This window comes from Aegilops tauschii, chromosome 3 (assembly GCF_002575655.3).
Source record: "Aegilops tauschii subsp. strangulata cultivar AL8/78 chromosome 3, Aet v6.0, whole genome shotgun sequence".
NCBI lineage: Eukaryota > Viridiplantae > Streptophyta > Magnoliopsida > Poales > Poaceae > Aegilops > Aegilops tauschii.
This window is the reverse complement of record NC_053037.3, coordinates 610,611,394-610,620,070: the sequence shown is the minus strand read 5'-3', so window position 1 is coordinate 610,620,070 and position 8,677 is coordinate 610,611,394. Positions and strand designations below refer to the sequence as shown.

Below are 8,677 nucleotides of genomic sequence, written 5' to 3'. Positions count from 1 at the left end.
TTTGACCAAGTCAAACGGGCCGGCCTTTTCACTGGAATGGGCCTCTGTTGGGCCGTGCCACATGTCGACGTATTATAGGCGCCTCCTATCCAATGAGTGGATGACATCTGTCCCAACGGTGAGCCAACACGTGTTTCCTCTGGCCAATGAGAATTTTACACGTGGCAAGTACCCATTGGTCCGGGCTGTTAACGGGTTATCGGATCCAAAACCAGATATTACAGTGGATGCCACGTGTCGGTCAGCCTTGAAGCGCGATTTATCGTCATGGAAGTGGACATTTCCGTGATGATAATTTTAGTAATGTCATGGAACACTTCTACTACAGCGCAGGTATGACTGTCTTGATTCTGTCATAAAATCCTCATGAATGTACATGCATGACAGAAAACGTGACCTACCGTGACAAACACGTATCATCACGGAAGTGTATTTTTTTTTGTAATGTGATGAGCAGAAAGTGGAAGAAATCTTGGTGGCACGGAGGGTTGAGGTCGTGGCCGGTGAGAAACGCGCAGCCGTAGTCCAGTATCTTTGTAGTGTTCTTGCCTACTAAGACCAAAGTCGGGATGACATTGATCTTGTCAAGCATCATCGGGTTGCAGATGGCGAGCCGGAGGCCATCAGATGCACAATACTAGCGCCGATTGTGCCGGAGCTTGAGGACGAGGCGGCCATTCCGGGATGCAACGGGACGGGAGTGGTCCAGAAGCCGGTCGCCTCCATCTAGTCCCAAGATAGCTAAAGAGCTCTGGCCATCACCACAGATGAAACGTGTCCTTGAGGCTGTTGCGATAAAACACGGTCGCGACGATGGCACGTCCCTTCTGCGCATAGTGGGCCAGTCTTTCTCCTCGTGGAAGAGACCAACGGCAAGGTTGGGGAAGAAGTGGCCGAGGGGCCACAAGGGGGAGATGACCCCTGCCCTGGTGGCCACGAGGTGGCCCCAGCGTCGGCACGTGGCGGCGCAGCGGACGACTGTGGCCATGTCCGGCAACCGGGTAAATATGTCGGCGAGCACATCATCGGGGATAGACGCCGTTATGCCGCCGCTGACTTGATGATGGTGATCTTTCTATCTTTTTGACAAACAAAGACTCTCTTTCTTAATTGGATAGTAAGGCGCGGCGGCGGCGGCGGCGGCGGCGGCGGCCGCGGAATGACAGAGGTCTCGTTGTCCCATGGTATCAACTAGTGGATGGGGCGCGCCCGGGGCACGCCTCCTGAGGCGTGACTCTACGGACTTTTCTTGTTGTTGGACTTGTTAACTTGTTTGTACAGTGCAAACGTCATTTCTTTCTTGTAGGGACATGACAGTTCTGTCAGTGGTTAAGAATGTATAGCAAATTAACAGTGATTCTGGAGTGATGCACATGTGCGCACACTTACAGATGGAGTATCTGTTCAACTACAATTTACATAGTAGTGACTAAGTATCCATTGAACTATAATTTACACGGTAGCCACCGCTCTAATTAGTCCTCGTTATTTGATTAAGATTAGCATAGAATTCACTCAGCACTCGACTTGAATAACCATGAAAAGCAGGTACTATTCATCTTTGAATCTTGCAAAAAATGTCATCTTGTAAAATGGAAATCAATTAAGTCATAATGCTTTTGTATTACAATTAGAAAAGCCAAAGTAACATATATACTCTTACATATTACAGAGAAAGAGTGAATGTGTTGATCCAAATGAACATGCTACAATATCAGACGTGCACAAAAAATGCTAAGCAGCAGAATAGGTCAGTGCGTTCTAACTGTATGTATAGATTGTATGACAGACAACACCATCTATCAGAATATCAAGTCATGTTACCAGGCAAGTGTATCAGTAATTTGTGTTATTGCTTCTAATCAATCAGACATTCTGATCAACAGCTTTGAGGTTGTAAAAAGGGAAAGTAATATACATTAGGTAGCTAGACATCTTGCCAAATCATCAACACGCTAGTGTGGGCAAGTGATTCCTAAATTCAGGGCTACATTTTTTAATTGTCAAACAAACTTTTGCTTAAAGAGGGATGTTCTAAATTGCATCAGAACTTGAAAGCACATCAGATACTAATTAGTACAACAACAATATCAAGCAACAAATGACCTATTACATATAGGAATTTATCAACTAATTACCAATTGGTGTGATGTATGAATTTATGTATTCATCAAAGACTAATTAGTAAAGCAAGAACATCAGGTAGCAGATGACGTGTTTGATATAGATATTTATCTATTCATCAACAAATTAGTGTGATCCTGGAGTAGACAGAGTAGCATTATTGTATGGTAGGGCATGTTATACTTAAACCTGGATCTGCAAAATGCAATGAAATAATAGATCAAATAAATCAGGGGGGAAACAAGCACAACAACATAGACAATCGCACCTTCCTGTAACTGTACATATCTTGATTGTGTGTAATGACCATATTGGGAAAATCTGGTGAAGGAGGAGAAGAGAAGCAAACCTAAAGCAACAACCACAACAAATAGGATCACCAGGGGCGCCACACAAAATTTGATTTATAGAATGTTGTGGCATGGTGATCAAGAACTGATAACTAAGATATCCATGCCATGGTCCCTTGACATGGTTCAATCTTCGATTCCTAAGTCAATTCGACTAAGAAAATAATAATAAATTTTAGCTATATAAGCACACACCTTTTTTATACCTCTTCCTTTTCTTCTTCTTCAAGACCTTCCCTGATGATCCAAGTCTAAGGTATGACATGATGTTGCCAATCGTGTCAAGTACAGAGCCATCCATATTGACAGTGATCATTGCCTGTAGAAACAATATGACCGCCTGAGCAGAAAAAGCACATTTACAAAAACAGCGACATGGTCACTATTCCAGTACCTCTGGGACATGGCAAACAACTTTGCTCCTGTGAAGAGATGTTGGAATATCACTGTTAACTCTATTCTTCTGGTTGGAACAAGAAAAATGATTAACCGCACATTGTGTATACTGAACTGTATTAAAGTACTCAACACTTCCATAAACAAGAAATTCTCATTAAGCCTACTATAGGGATTCTGATCATTCCTATAAAGGAAAACAGGAAAGAGATTACATCGTACACATCATGGTCACTATTCCTAAAAATGACATGTGCATAATCATCAGCATCACATAATTAAGTAGACGGAAACACCAGCACGAGAAATTTTAAAGACAATACCATGTTGTAAAATAAATGCCATCTGGCCAAGAAGAAACATATCATTTGCCTTTACCATGTTTTTTGTTGATTTACTGTCCACTGGTAGACTAAGTGCAATCAATGAAAATGTCAATCAATATTCATTTTATGTTGTATAGGGTCTGTGCAAGTTACACTGGTAAACAAAAAGAATTATACATTTGCAATTGCAGTGCAGCCACAACCAGTACCACCACTGTTAGTGAGGATGGATGCTGCTGTATGTACATCATATCCTATTATTATTGTTATTTCCAGGCACCAAAATATCCAACAACAATGGTACAAATAAAAAAAGTTCAGAGGGCAGAGTTATTTTTGTCTTCCAGTTTCCAAAATCAGAGAACTACAACAACACAATTAGTACAATTGACAAATACTCAAACAGTTAGTAGCACCGATCTAGTATAGTATGAATAAGAAAGGCAAAGGTACAACAATTCCTGCAACTAAATTCAGATGACACAGAAAATTGCAGTGATACATTGATGCTAAGATTTCATATAGACCACTCGCATATGTAGATAGTGGCCGGTGACAAGAGTTTTTGGGAACCGGACATACTCTGCATGCATGGACTCATCATCCCGAGAAGGAACTAATTAGGGTGAGGAAAGATGGACACAGCGATATAATTACTAACCATTCTTGGACATTGCAAGTGCTTCAGCCACAGTATTCGTATCAGTTGATTCATATCTGCAAAAGGAAGCATAAAAAATACAATGACCTTGCGAACTGAAACCATATGGTGCATTAATACTAAGTTATTAATAGCCAATAAGCAAGTGCAAAGTAGAAGTATTTGGCTTTCCTCTTATGCGAATGGGAAAGTACACCAGCATAGAGCAGGTAGTACACTACAGCATTACAGTGTGCAACGAACCAGCAATATACGACGGTTGATTTTTGCAACTATGGGTGTATACTTTTTCAGGAAAGTATTAGACAGACAAATAGGAAGCCAGTAGAAGTGTACTCACAGGAGAACTATTAGGCTGTTAACATATCAGTACCTATAGCAACCCTAAACCCTAAACGGATCAACTTCAGTATACAAAAATTTAAAAGAGACAGGATGAGAACTTTTGAGTTGAGTCCAAAAGTTCACCTGTTGATCTCCCTTCAGATCCTAAGAAAGTGTTCTCTCCTAGCCAACTCGCTATGTTGTCTCTTTCCTGCCATCATGGAGAATCCCATGATCCTAGATGCCCGAAAGAACAATGGTATGAAAATTTTCAAAATAGGACTAAGCACTACATGATGTTGTGGTTACCAAATGACATTACTTACAAGTTAATGCACTGCAAAATTTAGTACACTTTTTCACAGTAGTACAACTTGCATTTGACGAGAAACCACACATCTTCCTACAAAATGATCAGATTTAACCATAAAAATGATAACTATATCAAACATGACTCCTCACACAGACTATTACATAACACATAATGGCAGCCATAGTGCTGAACTTCATCACACTGGTAATGCACAAAGACAACAAGGTCTTCAATAAAATCTAAAAGGCAGATAAGACCAAGAAATGTTTAGAGGCTTTCGAATTTGGCACATATGGGATTTAATAAACAAATAACCTTATATTTTGGACAGAAAATCAAGGAGAGGAGGGATATGTGGCACAGCAATCCTGCGTTCGCAGTCGCAGCCATGCAACCCACGAGGCTGCGCGGAGCTCCGAATCCAAGCCAGCCACCCCCCGCACGCCATAATGGCATGTACAATGGTTGATAAGATAGTCTTATCTTAAGTCTTGCATATAATTTAGAGATAACAAAAAAAAATGTCTACAACGGGTCATCTCTTAGCCTTATCTTCAATAACTAGCTATTCCTAAAAATGTAGTGAGATATATTGGGCTAAGAGATCATCTGTTGTGTTCTCTTAAATAAGAGAAGACAAGCCTTTTCTTATAAGTTCTCTCTCCTCCACCTCATTATTTATCCTACGTGGCACTCCTAAGATAGCACCATTGTACATGCCCTTATTCTCTTTTTGCATTTTGGGTCAACTTTAACTAGCAAAATATATATGTTATAGTTCACGAAAGTATTATTATTTAGAACTTATTTTAAATATGAATATAACAATACATTTTTTTATGAAATAGAGTTTGTATTGTCTTAATCAAAGGGAGGCGATATTCTTGGTATGATATTCTTGATCCGCCACACACCTTTTTAAAATCAACCCATTGCTACCGTATTATTTTTGTCCTTGTTAGTGTTGTATATTCCAAGCAAGCCGGTATCCACACGAACTCCCGTTCACATATATATACACACACCCTTCTCAATTGATCGATCATGAATAACGACTTGCGCGTATCAAAAATAAAAAGGCCACTGCTAGGCGCCGGCCCAATGGGGTTTGGGTGCGTGAACCTACCACACAGGTGTCACCTCAACCCCGATAGGGTTCCAGTGCCTACGGTGCCGCAGTCAGACCGTGCGTGGGCGGCAGAGATCCGCCACCGATGTGCTGAGCTCCTGCCCAAGCTCCGCCGTCACCCAGACTACAAGGCGGACTCGCCGAACTGGGACTATACCTGGCCATGGGCAGCCCGAACAGAACCGGCCTGACCCGACCTTGCCCACGGGCCAGGCCTAGGCCTAGATTTTGAGGCCGATGGACGGGCTCGGGCCTGCCATATTTGTAGTTTCAGGAAGAGGCCCAGCCCGAAGCCTGACAGGCTTTTTGACTAATGGGCCGGGCTTTGGCCTGATTTTTAGGCCCGACAGCCAGGCTCGGGCCTAGGTTTTCTACATCGGGCCTTGGTAGGCCCGGCCTGGCCCGACGGATGGCCAAGTATAACTGGGACGTGTGGCTCACCACTGACCACGACGTCCACTGCCAGTCGAGCTTCGGGGACACGCTTCGTACCCGCGCGCGCACCGCCGCTGCCGGTGGTGGTGAAGGAGGAGGGCGGCTACTAGGCGACTCTCAAGGAGGCACAAGGACGACCTGCCATAAGCTGCTAGGTGGAGGAGCCCGAGCTGTGGCTCAGGATTCAGTGGATGAACACAGTGCTCGTCTAGGTGTCGTGTTGGCCCGTTTAGTTGGGAGCGAGCGAGGAGGAGGAACAATAGCTCCTGTACGAGCCCAAGACGTGGGCACTGGCGGCCGAGCGCGAGATGGAGGGCGCGGCATAGGCGGGGCAGCAGGCGACAGCGCTTGCAGCCTTCCAGCAGGCGTTCACCTTTGCGCAAGCACGGTCTTACGTCGACCTCACCAATGAGGAGGAGGAGGACGCTGCCTTCGCCTAGATCTGTCGGCTCAGCCGGATGCTTTATTGTAATTTATGAACTGTAGTTTTGTCATGTTTTTTAATTCCAATGTCCGTCCGCAAATCTGAAATGTGTGGGCCCGCATGGGGCGCATCTGCGAGACCGCGGACAAAACCGGACAACAGCGTCCGCTTGGCCGACCCAAATGAACAAAAAGTTGACCAAATCGCATCCGTTTGTATTGGCGCGTTGGAATTTGCCACATGTTAGAATTATGCAGGATCTGATTGTAGAGATAATTTGATTGGAGTAATGTTTAACAAAAACGAACACGCAATTTATGCCTATTCTGGATGGCAATGTCATGTTTTCATTTTTTGTTTAGTTGCAACTTCAGATATCGATATCATGGGCTTCTAGTTGAAAACAGAGACAACAGAGGAAGCATCAAGGACGTGAAGGAAAAATGAGAATCCATAGGTATTTTTATATATGCAAACCAACAACTTGATGTTGATGCCAAGAATATAATCCTAGAGATCGCCTAGAATTCTCCGCGGGCGCTTTATTGTAATTATCAGTCAGTCAACATTGGACTGAGCTCTCATAAAAAACATTTACTGACCTGTACACCCTCTCAGCCCGTCAGAAATGCTGATTTGGCCTCTGAAGCTCGAGACCGAAGACTTGGATTTAGTGGATTGGCTTCAAAGTCATCACGTCATCCGGAAAAACAAACACGTCTAAACGAAAGAGCTAGTTGATGACATTCATCGCAAAGAAGAGACGATGTGATGTTATACATCATTCTGTGGAATCCGATTGTTGTAGAGAGGTCTAAACGAACTGATGGCCCGTGCTACTCGCCTAGTACTTGCTTTCTTCATACTCATACAACTCCACTCAGTAGTCACATCTACTTCCCATGGCCATGGCGACCCATCAGCTGCTTACTGCCATCAGGATCAGGCTGAAACACTTCTCCAGCTAAAGCAATCCTTCATCTTCGACTACTCCACCACCACACTGCCTTCGTGGCAACCTGGTACTGACTGCTGCCTCTGGGAGGGTGTCGGCTGTGATGATGGTCATGTCACTGTACTTGACCTTGGTGGTCGTGGCCTCTACAGCTATGGCTGCCATGCCACTCTTCAACCTCACCTCCCTACGCTACCTCAACCTCAGCAAGAACGATTTTGCTGGATCTCGCATTCCGGCAGCTGGCTTTGAGAAGCTATCCAAGCTCACTCACCTCGACCTTTGTAACTCAGGCTTCTATGGCCAGATTCCAATCGGCATCGGCAAGCTCACTAGCCTCGTATCATTGGATCTGTCGTCTAATTACAATCTGCTACTAAGAGAGCCCAGCTTTGAGGCATTAATGGCAAACCTTGCCAATCTGAGGGAACTCTATCTTGACGGCGTGGATATATCTGGAAGCGGAGAAGAGTGGTGCAGTGGTCTAGGCAAAGCTGTCCCCCATCTCATGGTTCTTAGCATGCCATACTGCCAGCTCCAAGGTACAATTAACTGCTCCCTGTCTAGTCTCCGATCCCTTACGACGATCAACCTCATTGGTAATTATATTTCTGGAGTGGTTCCTGAATTCTTTGCGGACTTTCTCGACTTAAGTGTTCTTGGACTCAGCTCTAACAGCTTCAGTGGTTGGTTTCGTCGGACAATCTTTCAACTCAAGAACATAAGAGTGCTTGATGTGTCACACAATAATGAACTTTCAGGGCATTTTGTAGAATTTCCAAATGGGTCCTCTTTGGAGACTTTGAATCTACAATATACTAATTTCTCTGGTATCAAGCTGGGCTCTTTTAGCAACCTCTTGTCTTGTCCCTGAGGCATCTAGGTCTCGATGGAAGGTCAATTTCTATGGAGCCTACTGATTTATTGTTCAACAAGCTCAACTCTTTGAAGAAATTACAGCTCTCTTTTGCGCAATTTTTGGGTCAGTTAGGACCATTTTTCTCATGGACTAGTAGCCTTAAGAACTTGACAATGTTGCAACTCTCTGATTATCATTTTTCCAAGATAATGCCTCCCCTGATTGGCAAGCTCACAAATTTGACAAGCTTGGAAATCACTAATTGTGGCTTCTCTGGGACAATACCACCTTTAATTGGCAATCCCAAGAAACTAATAATCTTGGAAATCTCTAATAGTGGCTTATCAGGTCAAATACCAACAGCCATTGGACATCTCAGAA

At 43.8% G+C, this 8,677-nt stretch overlaps 1 pseudogene; it reads right to left on the bottom strand.

Moving 5' to 3' along the window:
* Positions 1-318: 318 nt before the first annotated feature.
* On the bottom strand, positions 319-7,602 carry LOC141020833 (uncharacterized; annotated as a pseudogene).
* Positions 7,603-8,677: the final 1,075 nt, after the last annotated feature.